This window comes from Engystomops pustulosus, chromosome 1, assembly GCF_040894005.1.
Source record: "Engystomops pustulosus chromosome 1, aEngPut4.maternal, whole genome shotgun sequence".
In the NCBI taxonomy this organism is placed as follows: Eukaryota; Metazoa; Chordata; class Amphibia; order Anura; family Leptodactylidae; genus Engystomops; species Engystomops pustulosus.
Genome location: NC_092411.1, coordinates 293,717,455 through 293,735,769, shown reverse-complemented (window position 1 = coordinate 293,735,769; position 18,315 = coordinate 293,717,455). Strand labels below are relative to the sequence as shown.

The 18,315-nt window shown below is 45.0% G+C and overlaps 1 protein-coding gene across 1 annotated transcript in view; it reads right to left on the bottom strand.

Annotated features, from left to right (window-relative positions):
- The window catches only part of LOC140130067 (vomeronasal type-2 receptor 26-like), an 81,752-nt gene that overhangs the window by 37,594 nt on the left and 25,843 nt on the right, over positions 1 to 18,315 (bottom strand). The gene's annotated exons all lie outside the window — the stretch shown is intronic.

Genomic DNA, 18,315 nt, shown 5'->3' with positions numbered 1-18,315 from the left:
GGGCAGGGTTTATTTTTGGTATTTTGTATGTGCCTAAGCCAAGGCTGAATTTGTGTTTTGTCAAGGAAGTGTGAATAAACACTTGACTTATGGAATTAAACCCTGCGTGTGTCCCTGCTTCCTGCACTGCTACAAAGCATCTACCAGAGCAATTCCCCACACATGGTGGAGGATGCGGGCAAAGTGCAGTGAAATACACACTAGTTGCATGTCCTGGATGTCAACAGCGCTGAAGCTGCAAGCCACAGCCATGGAAGAGTTAATAAAGCAGCTTGTCCAGTCCAATGTGCAGGCCAACAGGCAGCAGCAGAAAAGGCATGAGGAGGCTATGGCGGCTCAGCAGCAGGCTATTGGGGCTCAGCAGTAGGCCAACATGCAGCAGCAGGAAAGGTATAAGAGGACAATTGCTGTGCAGTAACAAGCCAACTTGCAGCAACGGCAAAGGCATGAGGAGCCAGGTCATATTGCCCCAATTCCTCAGAGCCCATGGACTGCAGTTCTGCCAGAAGGGTTACTCTCTGTGCGGCTCCAGTCTATACAGCTACTAGCCCCGACTCTGCTGATGAGCGCCACCTGTGTCAGGTGACTGTGGCAGGGCATCCAGCGTTGGCCCATCTGGACTCAGGTAGTCGGGTAACCTTGATTAATGGGTCCCTCATAGACCGCAAGACAGTCACAGGGCGCACAATTGGTTTCCTGTGCATCCATGGGGACGTAAAGGACTACCCCACCACAGTTATTAACTTCCAGACCTCTTGTGGAGAGACACTACATGAGGCCGCGGTTGTCATGAACTTGCCCCATGACCTTATCTTGGGACGGGACTTCCCCATGTTCTGGACTTTATGGCGGGGAAAAAAAGAGTTGGGCGGACATTCTCCTGTGTCGTCTGGTCAGGTCTCAGAACCTGAGCCTGATGACCTACACTCTGGGGTTCCTGCCATAGGGGTGACCACCACAGAAGAAGAGGATAGTGTAATGTCTCCCCTAGATGTTATGGCAGGCGAAACGGAGGAGGTAGTGACAGGGCCATAGTTGTTAGATCTGGAGCTGTGCCGTGACAACTTTGGTACTGCACAACTCAAGGACCCCACTCTGGTCCGCGCCAAAGAAAACGTAGTTGAGATTAATGGAGTACCTAAACACCCAGGTGCGGAAAAGTTGTTTCCTAGAATGATGGTTAATCAAGAATTGTTGTACCGAATTGATAAGGTGCACGGTGAAACACGGGAGCAGTTAATGGTACCTCAGCCATATCATCAGATGGTATTAGACCTTGCCCATAAGCATGTGATGGGAGGGCACCTAGGTACCACAAAAACACTGGAACACATCTTGCAGCGTTTTTATTGGCCGGGAGTGTACAATAGGGTAAAAAGGTATTGTGAAACTTGCCCTGAGTGTCAATTGCATGCTCCCATGGTACACTTTCAAAGTCCATTGGTACCTCTGCCCATTATTGAGGTACCCTTTGAAAGGGTTGCTATGGATTTGGTTGGTCCACTGGTTAAATCCTCTCGGGGGCATCACCATATCTTGGTAGTCATGGACTATGCTACCCGATATCCTGAGGCCATCCCACTACGGCACACCTCTGTGAAACTAATTGCTAAGGAATTGTTTGCCATGTTTTGCCGGGTGGGACTGCCCAATTAGATCCTCACAGATCAGGGGACCCCTTTTATGTCAAAGGTAACCAAGGAGCTATGTCGGCTCTTTAATATTAAACAGTTACGCACCTCTGTGTAGCATCCTCAGACAGATGGATTGGTGGAACGGTTCAACAAAACTCTAAAGAGTATGCTAAAAAAGGTGGTGAACAAGGATGGGAAGGACTGGGATGTACTGTTGCCATATTTAATGTTCGCCATCCGAGAAGTCCCACAAGCCTCTCCTGGTTTTTAACCGTTTGAGTTAGTGTATGGCAGACATCCCAGGGGTCTCCTGGACATAGCCAAGGAGACATGGGAACAAGAGCCCACCCCCCACAAAAATGTAATAGACCATATCTCAGATATGCAGGACAGGACAGGGCAGGGTGGTCATGCCCATAGTCAAGGAGCATATGGAGGAGACACAAAGAACCCAAAGCCGGGTTTATAACAGGTCAGCAAAAGTAAGGACCTTTAATCCCGGTGATCGTGTGTTGGTGCTAGTCCCCACTGTGGAAAGTAAGTTTCTCGCTAAGTGGCAAGGACCATATGAGGTGCTAGAGAAGGTAGGAGAGGTAAATTACAGGATTCGTCAGCCCGGATGGAGAAAACCCGAGCAGACTTATCATGTAAATCTGTTAAAGGCCTGGAAAGACAGAGAGAGTCTGCATACAGAGATGGTTCTGGCTAGTCCACCTCTTGCGATACCCTCACAGGCTACAGATAAGCCTGTAGCAGATACAGAAGTGCGAATAGCAGATACCCTTACCATAGGGCAAAAGCGAGAAGCTAGAGAGTTTGTTGCAAGAAATACAGATGTGTTCTCAGAGTTGCCAGGCTACACATCTGTAATTAAACATGATATTGTCACTGAGCCAGGAGTAAAGGTAAGATCAAGGCCGTACCGAGTCCCTGAGGCTCATAGACAAGCCATTTCAGAAGGAGGTTCAGAAGATGCTGAAGCTAGAGGTTATTGAGGAGTCCAAAAGTGAGTGGGCCAGTCTAATTGTTCGAATCCCCATACCCTATGGGACGTTGCAATTTTGCAACGATTTTAGAAAATTTAATGAGGTGTCTAAGTTCGATGCCTATCCAATGCCACGGGTTGACGAGCTTATTGAGAGACTAGGGGGAGCTCGGTACTTAACCACCCTGGATATAAATAAAGGCTATTGGCAGGCACCCCTGACAGATAGGGCTAAAGTAAAGACAGCCTTTATCACCCCTGAGGGCCTTTTTCACTATATTGTGTTACCGTTCAGGCTTCATGGGGCCCCTGCCACCTTCCAACGGTTAATGAACATAGTGTTAAAGCCACATAGGAGATACCCTTCAGCCTATCTGGATGATATCATCATCTTCAGCCATGACTGGGAGAGTAACTTGGCCAAGGTACAGGCCGTTGTTAACTCTCTAAGGGCAGCGGGCCTGACCGCAAACCCCCAGAAGTGTGCGCTGGGAATGGAGGAGACACATTATTTGGGGTATGTGATCGGTCGAGGTATAGTTAAACCTCAGGTCAACAAGATCGACGCTATACAGGGTTGGCCTCAACCAGTGAGCACAAAACAAGTCAGGGCATTCCTGGGCATTGTCGGGTACTACAGACGGTTTATTCCAAACTTTGCCACAGTATCCGCTCCCCGACAGACCTGCTGAAAGGTAAAAGGCCGGTCATGGTGCGGTGGAATGAACAAGCAGAAGGTGCTTTTCAGGCATTAAAGTCTGCGCCAAACTTCAAGAGAGAGTTTATTGTGCAGACAGATCCGTCATATGTAGGGCTGGGAGCTGTCCTGTCTCAGGAGGTGAATGGAGAAGAACACCCCATTACCTACCTGAGCAGGAAGCTCATGCCAGCAGAGAAAAATTACAGTATCGTAGAGAAGGAATGTCTGGCGATAAAGTGGGCATTAGAGTCCCTACGGTACTACTTGCTGGAACGACAGCTGACTGTCCACTCTCCTCTCACATAGATGAGTAGAACTAAAGAGAAGAATGCCAGGGTCACTAGGTGGTTCTTGTCCCTCCAAAATTTCAGTTTCACGGTGGAGCACAGAGCCGGGAATCTACAGGGCAATGCGGATGCCTTGTCCTGGACACATTGCTTAATGTCAGGAGTTCGCCCCGGTGGGTCTGAACTGAGGGGGAGGGTATGTGAGAAAGTAAGAGGTGTTGTGTGGGAAAACCGCTATCTGTCTTAAAGGCAGATAAAATGCATGTGGTAAAAGCCCTGGATTTGTCTGCAGTAACCCAAGGGTTGCAGAATTTACATGTATACAATCATAAAGCATGTAAACATTATAAACATATAATCATTATCTCGACCCTCACATTATTGCACACTATTCACTGACAGCAGCAACTTTATGACTTTTATGGGGCTGAAAACTATACAGATACAGGACCTTCACGATTTTGCTGGATTATTCAGTATATGTTAATAATCCTGTCTAAACTTTGAAAGTAAAAGTATCCAAACTGTTTGATTGGCTACTTCAGAAGATCATAAATATATTGTCTATGCATCTGTGATAATACAGTATACAATGCCGGATTTCCAATGGTAGGATTTGTATATTATGGAGGACTCAAAGTGGCCCATGAATAGAATGGCATAACTTGGTGCCACTCACGTCTCCATAGCTGTTCCTAATGTTTGGTGAAATATTTTATCTTGGAAAGAAAAAACATTATGCTTCAACATGAATTCCAATCCTTTTATTAGAAAATCTGACTGTTCCAGTCGTATCTTATCAACTGCATCAAGACAGTGGGGCAGATTTACTTACCCGGTCCATTCGCGATCCAGCGGCGCGTTCTCTGCAGTGGATTCGGGTCCGGCCGGGATTCACTAAGGTAGTTCCTCCGACGTCCACCAGGTGGCGCTGCTGCGCTGAAGTCCGTCGAGGCCCACTGGAATGCCCTGAAATTCACCGGCCTATACCTAGTGAAGGTAAGTGCATTTTTTTCGAATCCATCGGGTTTTCGTTCGGCCACGCCCCCCGATTTCGGTTGCGTGGATGCTGGTGCCGATGCGCCAAAATCCGATCGCGTGCGCCAAAAAACCCAGGGGGCAATACAGGGAAAATCAGCGCAAATCGGAAATATTCGGGTAACACGTCGGGAAACCGCGAATCAGGCCCTTAGTAAATGACCCCTAGTGTCTGACTGCTCTTAAGCCCAGTGTATGGGAGATGTTCGAGTATAACGCAGGTACATTTACAGGCAAAAACAAATATTCTGATTCCCACTCGATTGTTTCTAATTCATCGATTAAATGGGCTGAACCTCTCAGATATGAGTGCAGTTCTTTTACAAGTGGCTGTAGATGTAGATCCAGCCTATTCCTGAGATTATTGGGCAACCTGGGCTTTTTTTCATCTTTATGAATTTTTGTAAAAAGTAAGTGTAGAGAGCCTGTAAAGGGTTCCTTTATTGGGGAGGTAACATGTTTAGAACTGGCTCCAGACCATGGCAACAAACAGAATCAATAGTATAAGCAAGGTGCCCAGAATTACATAAGACTTAACTTTTAATTAGTATACAATAAAAAGCCGTTCTTTATACCTAGTGATTAGGTGAACGCTTGCCTATGCTGGACGAGCCACTGCCCGATTTCCAGCCTGTAGTTAGGGCCAGCATACATAGCCCACTCTGGAATAGCAAGCTTATCAGTACTTGACTTATCTATTGTTTATATCCCCTGATGAGTGCAATTTAACCCTTGCACGAAACGCATAGGGATTTCACGTTAATACCTGTCTGAGCTCTAGGGCATAATAGCCTTTGCAGGGGCAGACACGGGACCGCCCTTGTAAGGGCTGGGAGCAATTGAAGGGGTCCAGGAGTGAATAGGGTTAACTAGGCGCCAACTGGATCGGACATCCCGTAATCCTGACATTCCTGGATGAAGATTGGTGAGATCTACCCCATTTATACCTCCTCCCCTACTGTCCCTAGAATATACCCAAGGTTGATGGTTGGCTTATTGTTACCCATGTATGCTCATAGACCCGTTTCATACGGACTGATAGGACACATTGGTGTCCATTTTGGTGTGTTTTTTTCACTAGGTCTGTTTTATACTTATGTTTTTCTACCTTAGTCGCAGACACAGTTGTGGCTTTTTATTGTATACTAATTAAAAGTTAAGTCTTATGTAATTCTGGGCACCTTGCTTATACTACTTTATGAATTTTTGGTAGATGGTAAAAGAATGCTAGTTGAGGGTGATCCATTAATATAATTTTTTTTCTGATTATTGATTATTTCTTTTCATTGAATGCTTCCTTGATCATGTTATTATATCGAATTTTTCACATTTCGGTTGGGTCTTTGGTCAAAAGTTTTTAATATACAAATATTTAACAGATTTTAAAATCTGTTAAAATGTATGCTTCCTGGAGGTATTTATCACGATCTTGTATGACGATACTTCCCCCTTTGTCGGCTGACCAGATGATTATATTGTAATCTTCTTATAAGTTCTTAAGGGAAATAACTCATACACATAAGAAAGTAATCACGAAAAACCACTTCAAGAAGGTTGACAGTAATGGATATCTAGATCATAAGAGTGCACACTGTAGTAATGTACCATTCAGCCAATTTGCTTCCATCCAAAAAAATTGTACTCTCGACAAAGATTATAAGGATTAAGAATTTGTTGAGAAAAGCTTTCCAAAAAGTCTAGTAAAAAAGTATTATCAGGGGAATATGATTAGAAAAGAACAAGTCACTGTGGAAAACAAGAAAGAGAAAAGAGAAGTAGACTCCAAGAAGTTTTAATATAACTTCATCACAACTTTTGATAAAGGCAATGCAACAATAAGAAAAACCTTACAATACCATTGGCACATACTGTTACAAGATCCTATACTTAAAAAGTTCATCTTAACACAACCTAAAATCCAGTATAGGAAGGCAAGACCCATCAAAAACATTCTAGCACCTAGTAGAATAAAAGAGATACAATCGAGTGACATTTTTGAAAAGTTAAAGTGACACACTCAGTCACAGCACAAAATCCTTTTGTGTGCTGTCAGTGTAGGTTAGAAACTAGCCATATCAATCATCTTTTGTGGTTGCTGTCTGATTTCTTCTGCAAGTTTTGTTCTATTTAAAAAAAAAAAAACACACAAAAAAAATTTACAGTTTATATTTCTGTTTTGTGTATACAATAGACTTTAATTTTGAAAATGTTGAACCCGAGGGCTAGGGGTGGAGGACAAGGGCGTGGGCGTCCAATTACTGCAGGGGTCAGAGGCCGTGGTCCTGGGTGGGGTGAGACACCACCTGCTGATGAGGGAGCATCGGAACGCCGCAGAGCTACACTCCCTAGATTCATGTCTCAAGTTACTGGGACTCGTGGCAGAGCACTGTTGAGGCCAGAACAGTGCGAACAGGTGATGTCGTGGATTGCGGACAATGCTTCTAGCCAATTGTCCACCAGTCAGTCTTCCATGCAGTCCACCCATGTCACCAAAATCAGCACTCCTCCAGCTCCTCCACCTCAGCCTCCTTCCCCCCCAGTCTGCCCCCTCCCAGGAAAATTTGGCATTTGAGCCGGCCAGGGGCGGACTGGGAATTTAAAATGGCCCTGGAAAAAACTGTAAAAGTGGCCCCATTCTGTGGGTGGGGTCAAAACAAGTAGGCGTGGCCTTGTGATGTGGGTGGAGTTACTAAACTCCATACAAACTGTTAATAGATGGTCTAAATCAACAAGTACACCGCAGAGAAAAAGACTCATACTGCCTCCTTGTAAAGGAATAACACTTTTATTTTAAAAGCATACAACTTAATACTGCCATATATGTACACTAAAAACATACTACAATACCTTCTTCAATAAACAAGAATGTAACTACTATAATACTACTGCCCCTAAGTAAAATATATTGTAATACTGCCCCCCTATGTACAAGAATATAACTCCTATAATACTGCCCCCTATGTACAAGAATATAACTCCTATAATACTGCCCCCTATGTCCAAGACTATAACTACCATAATACTGCCCCCTATGTACAGGAATATAACTACTATAATACTGCCCCCTATGTACAAGAATATAACTACTATAATACTGCCCCCCTATGTACAGGAATATAACTACTATAATACTGCCCTCTATGTACAAGAATGTAACTACTATAATACTGCCCCCTATGTACAAGAATATTACTACTATAATACTGCCCCCTATGTACAGGAATATAACTACTATAATACTGCCCCCTATGTACAGGAATATAACTACTATAATACTGCCCCCTATGAACAGGAATATAACTACTATAATACTGCCCCCTATGTGCAAGAATATAACTACTATAATACTGCCCCCTATGTACAGGAATATAACTACTATAATACTGCCCCCTATGTACAGGAATATAACTACTATAATACTGCCCCCTATGTACAAGAATATAACTACTATAATACTGCCTCCTATGTACAAGAATATAACTACTATAATACTGCCCCCTATGTACAGGAATATAACTACTATAATACTGCCCCCTATGTACAAGAATATCACTACTATAATACTGCCCCCTATGTACGAGAATATAACTCCTATACTACTGCCCCCTATGTACAAGAATATAACTACAACAACACTGCCCCCTATGTACAGGAATATAACTACTATAATACTGCCCCCTATGTACAAGAATATAACTACTACAACACTGCCCCCTATGTACAGGAATATAGCTACTATTGGTAGTAGCCAGCACCCCCCAGTACAATACAACCTGCCAGCCCACAGCCCCAGTATACAGCCCATAACCCCAGTATACAGCCCGCCAGCCCATAGCCCCAGTATACAGCCCCTGCCCCAGTATACAGCCAGCCAGCCCATAGCCCCAGTATACAGCCCTTGCCCCAGTATACAGCGTGCCAGCCCATAGCCCCAGTATACAGCCTGCCAGCCCATAGCCCCAGTATACAGCCTGCCAGCCCATAGCCCCAGTATACAGCCTGCCAGCCCATAGCCCCAGCATACAGCCTGCCAGCCCACAGCCCCAGTATACAGCCTGCCAGCCCATAGCCCCAATATACAGCCTTCAAGCCCACAGCCCCAGTATACAGCCTGCCAGCCCATAGCCCCAGTATACAGCCTGCTAGCCCATAGCCCCAGTATACAGCCTGCCAGCCCATAGCCCCAGTATACAGCCTGCCAGCCCATAGCCCCAGTATACAGCCCCTGCCCCAGTATACAGCCTGCTCCCCTGCTTGATCCCAGTCCGGCCACGGTGACAGCTCCGTACGGTCCGGCGTCGCACAGACCATGACGTCATCCACTTGCCGTTGTGTGTGACAACAGCCGTAACCTAGTGGCGGCTCTGCAGCTCGGCAGACTGACACATGTGCAATGTCTGGCCCATGTGTTAAATTTCATTGTTCAGCAGTACCTCAAGACATACCCCAATCTGTCTGATTTGCTCACGAAGGTGCGCCATGTTATCCAGAGTTTACCAGCAGCGCAGAGCGATTGTAGACTGCCAGATGTCAACTTCCACCAGAACTGGTAGTCAGGTCAGTCAGCTTCCTCAAGTCTACAATGAGGAGTGGACGTGGATGTCTGATATCTGTCAGGTGCTGAGTAACTTTGAGGAGTCAACACAGATGGTCAGTGGCAATGCCACCATCATCAGCCTCGCCATCCCGCTGCTTGGCCTGTTGAAAAACTCTCTGGTCAGCATGAAGTCAGAAGCTTTGCGCTCGTCACAAGAGACGGGGGAAGAAGATTCCCTTGTTGATAGTCAAAGCACCCTCCGGTCTGTTTCTCAGCGCGTATCGGAGGAGGATGAGGAAGAAGAGGAGGAGAATGTTGGTGAATGTTGCTCAGTCCTTCACTATTCAGCGTGTATGGGCAGAAGAAGAGGAGTTGGAGGAGGAGGAAATGGAGAGTCAGGCCAGTGAGGGGAGTGAATTGTTGCGCGTTGGGACTCTGGCGCATATGGCAGATTTCATGCTAGGCTGCCTATCCTGTGACCCTCGCATTCAAAGAATTTATTCCAGCACCGATTACTGGGTATTCACTCTCCTGGACCCACGGTACAAGCAAAATCTTTCCACTCTCGTCCCTGGAGAGGAAAGGAGTGTGAGAATGCATGAATACCAGCAGGCCCTGGTGCACAAGCTGAAACAGTATTTCCCTTCTGACAGCGCAAGCGGTAGAGGGCGTACTTCTACGGGACAAGAAGCGAGGGAGAGTAGGCAGGCAGGCAGCTTGTGCAGCACTGGCAGGGGTACGCTTTACAAGGCCTTTGCCAGTTTTATGTCACCCCGGCAAGACACTGTCACCTGTCCCCAGTCTCGGCAGAGTAGGGCTGATCTTTACAGAAAGATGGTGAGGGAGTACATAGCTGACCATACCATTGTCCTAAATGATCAAACAGCTCCCTACAACTACTGGGTTTCAAAGCTGGTCATGTGGCCCGAACTGGCGCTGTACGCCTTGGAGGTTCTTGCCTGCCCTGCCGCTACCGTGTTGTCAGAGCGGGTTTTCAGTGCAGCTGGTGGCATCATCACCGATAAGCGTACACGTCTGTCGACTGATAGCGCTGACAGGCTGACGCTTATCAAGATGAATCAAGCATGGATTTCTCATAATTTCCATTCTCCACCAGGTGAAAGCAGCTCAACCTGAATAATTATCATGTATGCACCTCTTCCTCATTCTCCTCCTTCTCCTCCTCTTTGTACACTAAAGCAGAGGCAACTGGCTATTTTTTTCCTGGGCCAACTGGCTCTAGCTATAGTACTCTATGAATTTAATTTTTCTGGATGGCCACCTACCCGGTCCTCTGTTTTAAACAATTTTCGGGAGTGCCACATGCAGGTACACTATGTATTTAATTTTTCTGGAGGGCCACCTACCCAACCCTCTGTTTTGAAAAGTTTTTCGGACTGCCACATACAGGCACTATCCAAATTTAATTGTTTCCATAGCAGCCTCTACACGTCGTCTTTATAGCTGCCTCCACACGTTGTTTCCATTGCTGCCTCCACACGTTGTCTCCATTGCTACCTCCACACGTCGTCTCCATAGCTGCCTCCAAAAGTCGTCCACATAGCTACCTCCATACATCGTCCCCTTAGCCAACGAGCTGTGTACGTCAAAATTTAGGGTTGTTTTAACGGCTTCCACATCAAACTTGTTAACTTTGTCGCCACCCTACTGTGTTATCCAAAAAATATACGCCAAACTTTTATCATTTACCGATATTATTCCAGCGCTGTTTGCGCATCTATTTACGTTCCCCTCCCCTGCCATAACCAGGCCAATTACTTATAAGAACAGTACTACACTTGACCTTATACAAAAGGTTCTTAGAAGTGCCGTTTGTAGCCCCCGCCTGCTTTGAAAATTATAATTTTTTCAAAGTAAACGCTTCTGGCCCCCAGGCCAATTTTGGGTGGGGCGGAGCCGAGAGGCGGGGTCTTGGACCGGGGAAAGCTCGCCTGGCAGTGGACCGCCAGCTCCATCCCAAGATCCAACTAACATCGTTTGAACTGCAGCAACCTTCAACCCACAACCTATAACCTTTTACCTCTAAAATCTATCTTTTCACTCCTCTTTTCTCACCTCCTTACGTTCACCTCAGGTGCCATAAACGTCCCCATTGCCTCAACACGTCGTCTCCATAGCTGCCTCCAGACGCCGTCTCCATAGCTGCCTCCACACGCCGTCTCCATAGCTGCCTCCACACGCCGTCTCCATAGCTGCCTCCACACGCTGTCTCCATAGCTACCTCCACACGCCGTCTCCATAGCTGCCTCCACACGTTGTCTCCATAGCTGCCTCCACACGTTGTCTCCATAGCAGACTCCACACATCGTCTCCATAACTGCCTCCACACATTGGGGGATATTTATCAGGACCTCTGCGCACCGCCACTGGCGCAGAGGCCCTGAAATAATCGCAAATGCTAGCTTATTTCTAGCTTTTGCGATTATTTTCCCCAATCCGCCACTTTCACGCCAGTGGGGCGTGAAGGGGCATGAAGGGGGAGGGGGCGCGGCCGGCCGTGCGGGGGGCATGGCCGGTTGGGAGTGGGCCGCTGCGGGCGTTACTGTCCCCGCGCCTGCGCACTCGCTGCTCCCGGCGACTTTTCATGGCGTAGATTAAACGCTGCTGTAAATGAGGCCCACTGTGTAATTTTTGGGGAAACAGGGTATTGTGTAGCTAAGGTGTATTAATGGCCTAGACACAGGAGGTCACGCAGCTCCATCAGCAGTAGGTGTACTGTCAGACATGGACTAGGAATTTTTGGGCCCATGATTGGCAAATTTTGTGCCCCCCCCCCCTTTCCCAGGCACATTGATTTCCCAAGCTCTAATGCCCACTTTCCCCCAATTTATTTTGACAGATGCAGCAGAGCCTAATAATACACACCTCAGCTGCAGCAGAACCTCATTATGCACATCTCATGTGCTGCAAACCTCATAATTTACATCTCATCCGCCATGGAAACTCTTAATACATACCCCAGCTGCTACAGATCCTCATTATACATACCTCAGCTGGCATAGAACCTCATAATACACACCTCAGATGCTGCAGAACCACATAGTAAATACCTAATCTGCTGCAGAATCTCATTGTACACACCTCAGCTGCTGAACCTCATAAAACATACCTCAGCTCACACAGAAACATATACAGAACCTTATCTGCTGTGCAACCTTGTTATACACACCTCAGCTGGCCTAGGACCTCATAATACACACCTTAGATGCTGCAGAACCCCATAGTATATACCTAATCCGATGCAGAATCTCATTATACACACCTCAGCTGCTGAACATGAAACATACCTCAGTGCCTTACAGAGAAGGGAGGCAGTCGTTTAGACTGCTGTCTCTGCAGCCAAGAGGTGTGTAGCAGCTCAAAGTATACCTGCACAGCTGGAGAGGGGTAAGTCTCAGCCTCATAAGTCACCCGACATCACTGTGAGCATGGCGAAAAGTCGGAGAAAAAAGTGTACCAACAAGTATTTTAAAGTTCACAAGGATATGCTGGCACCTTATTTGAAGAGGGTTTTTAACAAATTTTTGACAACAGGGACTATCCCCTCAGAAATGCTCCAGGCATTGGTGATTACCTTACTCAGACCTGGGAAATCGGTTGACACCCCATCAAATTTTCATCCAATTTATTTACAGAACTCGGACTTCTAATTGTAAGCCAAATTGTTGGCTTCCAGGCTGGTGGACATGCTTCCATAGACAGTAGATCCCGATCAGGTGGGATGTATTAGGCGGCACCAGTGATATCTCCTTCTCAATGATGCTGTGGCCTTTCCTTTCTGTATTGGACTTTGGATCCTACACACCAGGACCCTGAGCTGCGTGCATCACCCAATTTAATAACTGGTAATTTTTTCATATCGCCTTCTCACCTCACCTTGGAGGTGGAGAAGGCGCTTCTCCGGGTTCATTGGGGTCACTTTTAGCTAATGTTGGAAGCTTTTGGCTTGGAAGGCCCCTTTCCTCAGGAAATCATGGCAAACTACTCTCTCCCTTCTGCCCCGGATTTATAACTCTGTGTGATGTCCCACTCATTTGGGATCACAAATGGAACAAGGCAAGGCTGCCCCCTCTCTCTGATGATTTTTGGTTAGTAATGGAACTTCATGCACAAGCTGTTCCTCAAGCTTCAGAGATAAAGGGTGTTACCATTAGCGAAAGGCAGCACCGTATAGGGCTCTTTGCAAACGATGTAGTGCTGATAATGTCAGAGCTGCAAAAATCCCTAGCGGGCGAATTCTCTAAACTAAGTGAGCTGATTATATAGGGGGTTTTGATGCTAAATATGTAAAATTTCATTCAAAACAGTATTTATCCCCAAAATAGTAAATTCTGAAAATACGGAAAATCGATAATCTATTTGTAAGCCGCGTGACATCAAAATAAATTATCCAGACATTTCAAAAATGTGGAAAATGTAAAGTAGACTTATGGGAAATGTTATTCAGCAACTTATTTAGGTGGTAAATCTATCTGCCTGAAAACGCAATGATTTTGAATTTCAAAATTGGCAAATTTTTCAAAAAATTCATAATTTTTTCCTTTTTTTTTTGTAAATACACGCAAAACTTATCAGCCAAAATTTACCACTAAAATGAAGTACAAGATGTGAGGAAAAAAAATCTAGGAATCGCTTTGATAAGTAACAGAGTTCAAAAGTTATAACCATATACAGAGACGCAGGTCAGAATCCAAAAAATGGGACTGAGCCCTAAAGTGTAACTGTCATTTCAAAAAACTTGTGATATGTTGTAGGGCAGGTAATTTTAAGCTATTTTGCAATTGGATTAGTTACCCAAATCTTGCTCCTTCCTTTTGTATTCTGCAGGCTTCCTCTAGATGTCAGTAATCTCTGACATTCTGGGGGTCATTTACTAAGGGCCCGAATTGCGTTTTTCCAACGGGTTATCCGAATATTTCCGATTTGCGACGATTTTCCCTGAATTCCCCCGGGATTTTGACGCACACGATCGGATTGTGACGCATCAGCGCCGCCATGCACGTGACGGAAATCGGGGGGCGTGGCCGTAAATTTAATTTAAGCAATTTTACCATCTCAGGAGCCAAACCTAAATTCAATGCTAGAGATGTATGGCCATTTATTGGCCAGTAGTTCAATAGCTAGTGCAAACAAGACCAGGGGTAAAGGGCATCCCCGCCTTGTTCCCCTTGAGATGTGCACGTGGGTAGAGCGAAAGACTTTAATGCAGATTATTCAGTATCGCCAAAAAATGCGGACCAAACCAGTATTTTAGTGAGCACATATCTGACCCTTACCCTCCTACCCTTTCCATCCCAGCCCGACTCCATCAATGATATAATGTCTATAGCTTGTCGCATCTGATGTTTTCGTGTTAAGGACTCCTTATATTGCTTTTTCCTTCTCGATCCCACCATGATCAAAAATTTCCTCATGGACACCTTATGGGAACACCTGGGAACACTATGATCGCCTGCATGGCAATCTCTAAGGTGTCTCCATACCGCAGAGATTTCTACCGCACCATCTGCACTGACATCCGACAAGTGTCTTCTAATGCAAGTTTTTAAACTGTTTGTACTGCACCCAATGTAATCTAAACAACAAGAAATACATTGGATTTGGTACACTACAAAGTTTGTGTTACAATTAATAAATAGATTTATTTCATATTGTGCAGCTATTGAGTTGGAGGAAAAGATTTTACTCGGAGCCACAACTGAGTAACATTTGCATCATTCAGCTCCACATTTAAAAAACCTTTGGTGCTAAGCCCGGTGGTTTTTATTTTTTTGATTTGAAACTAACTGTGTGAGAACAAATTGCTCAACCTGGGAGGTTTTTTAGCCACACATCTAACATTTTTCTCAACTATTTCTGATAGTGATGAATCTGTTTATAGTATGGGTACATTTTTATATATTATTTTCTCAATTTCTTTGCATTGAATACTGTTAACAGTGGGAAAAAAACTATGAGAGAAATATGTTTTTTGGGAGTCTGATCACAATTTCTTTTGGGTATATGCAGCAAATTTGATCGTGGAATTCTATATACAATATGAGTGGCTCTATTTAGCATCCACTCAAGGTTATTGTATATTTGCCAGTTTGTTGCAAACTTTTTTTTCTTCCACTTCATAGGTGGCAGAGGTGGAACAATTCCTTTCATTGCGAATCAATTCGCCTGTTGGAATACTTTTAATCACGTGGCGAGGGTGACAGGAACTAGCTAAAATGATCGATTTGGACGCAGTAGGTTTTTCACAAGGGGAAATTTGTGCAATGGAAGTGCCAGTTAGTTTAATATCCCAAAAATTTGTATTGGTTCTCTGAATGTCAAGGGTAAACTTTAAATTAATATTGTTAGAATTTAAGTATTGGGTAAATTTTTCAGGATTAAATGGCGTCCCTTCCCATATCAGGAGCTGTCTTAAAGAGGACATGTCAGTATAATTGGGACCCTAAACCATCTACACGTCCGTATGGGCCTGTGATTTAGGTTCCCTTATTGAAATATATAAAAGCTGTGTGTGACTACAAAAAAAAACAATTATTTATACTCACCTAGATGTAAGTCTGATGAGGCACATCGGACTCCTCAGGAGATCCCTTGCCGGTGCCCCCTCTCATGTTGCGAGAGGTGAAGACGGGACAGTATCCCAGCCTCACTGCACCTATGGCACTTGCGGAGTGAAGCCAGGGTGCACAGCCCTTCACTAGCTGCAACATGCAGGAGCTGGGGGCTCAGGAGGAAGATAAGTATAAATGTTTTTTTTAGACCACCGTGTAGGGGGCGGTTTGGTTGATTTGGGACACCAAACCACTGGTCAGTACGATCCGGTTGGTGATATAGTGTCCCTGATCTCATTAACAGGTTCCCTCTAAAATATTTCTGATAAATTGCCAAAAACTACAAATGAGATGTAGCTAAATGTACAATAAAGTGGAAAACGATTTAAAGGTAGATATATAAAGGGTAAAGTACAATCATGTTCCAAACAGTCAATTACTGTTGGTGGATGGTAAACTTAATTTTTGTAACCAGTGCCAGACATCTGATGCTAAAGCAATAGAATTATGGGATGTATCAATAGAGGAATAGATTATCATAAGGAAAAAGTTTTGTCCTGGTCACTGGTCAGACAACACATGGAATATTGTACACACTTGGGGGAGACCTCATTACAATGTACAAATATCTGAATGGGCAGCACAGGGAACTCGTTAGGTTGTAGAGAGATAAACAAAGACTTATCCTTTGAATATGAATAATAATATGAATAAGATTTTCAGGTTTTTTATTTTGAAGAAAAAAGGGGAGTAAATGAACATGTTAAGGTAGTAGAGCCGAGTTTAGTAAATTCTAGTTGTGGGTTCAGCCATAGGATACGTTTCTCTGGGTTGGACATTCCCTGATTTGTGTAACTTTTTTCATGGTTGCTGCTAATTTAATGAACAATAACAATTTCTCTGAGAAATTCTCTGTTATAAAACAGAGGTCGCAGTAACTTTTTCAAGGCAGAGTAAAAATACTCCTCTAGGTATTTTGGAGAAGTACTTTTAGCCGACAAGGAGTACACACCATAGAAACACATATGTTATTGTCCGAGGGCTTGTCCCTGTACGCTAGTGTTGCGTTTGTAAATGCAGTGCTAGTGGAATGTGTGACGGAACCCTTACGGATCACATGTTTTAGCTGAAACACTTATGTGATCGCACAAAGGCCCTCCCGATTCCGCTTGACTTGAGTTTCTAAACACAAGTCAAGTGGAATGAGTAAAAGCAGCCTAAATTGTATGAGCTTTACCCTGTAACCATATAACCGATAGTGATGCAATAGTAAACATGGGCAGGCAGGCTATCCTTGTCATTAATGGCTCTCGCTTTTTCTACTTTTTTTTTTTACACCTGGTTCTACTTAATTTCGTGTGGAGCAGGGGAGCATGTGCTGCTGGAGTCAGTGTGGCACATTTACTAAGAACAGTGCAGTCTGTACTATGTGCAGTGTCCTGTGTAGTGTGCAGGGGGCACCGGGTACCGGATTTTTGGTGCATGTTCTTCATGAATCTGGTGCCCTTTGTACTTCCTTGACGCAGTGCACCACCTTTTTGGTGCACCTTTAACATGGGCGTGAAACACATTTCTGTTAGACTCTGCATAATAAATCTGGCGTCTAGTTCAGTGCAGAAATTTGCGTCGTGTGAAGAGTAGTACAGCTGCGCCACAATACGCAAGCGTGCAACACTAATGTGGCGCAGACACTACTTAAATACCTGCGCAAGCAGTTTGCACCTAATAGAACGTGCAAAGTCCGACAGAAAACTGGCACATTTCCCTTACACAAATGCATGGACATGTATCCAATATGCTTATACATATATGAAGTGACATGTGTACAAAATACATGCATAAGATATTTTGACGTGTGTTCTCCACATTGTACATGTCATACATGTCAGTCACTTGTAAGGGAGGATGGTACATATTACATGCTAGATGAATGACAGGACACAGGGCTCTGGGGCTAACCAGATGGAGTTCTTAATCTTCTATTGCAATGCATTGGCCTCTGTGCCCTGCAATCCTGTCATCAGAGCTGGCAGTGCCCCTGGTGACGAGGAGAGCAGCTGAGGGAGCTTCATCAAAACTAATTGTTGCTCCTCTGCCTCTGTAGAAGCAGGACAATGGACACAGCTCTGTACAAGTGGCCTTTACCCCGATCTCCAGTATATCACCTCCCATGGCTGGAGGGACATGACAGGGGAAACTTGTGTGGGGGAGGGTAGGAACGAAGGCAGCTAGTGCCATACAGCAGCGTGGAGCAAGGTTTGGTTGGGCTGGAGAACAGTACCGGGCCAGGTGATAGTAGCAGGATGGGAGCTGGCAAATGGCATTTTTCTACCTTGTTCTGCAGAATTTTAGAGCAGGAGAGCGTGTGTGGCTGAAGTCTGGCAGCCGCACAAACTGATGAGACACGTGCAGACTCGTGTGCACTCAGACAATAACAAAGCCCCTTACAAGCTGCTTAATACGTGCAGCATGAAAAGAGCTTTGTTATTGGTCTGGTGGACACTGCATCATGTGCTGAGCCAGTCTGCTTATCCAGTACTTTACAGGGGATAATTGCCAAGC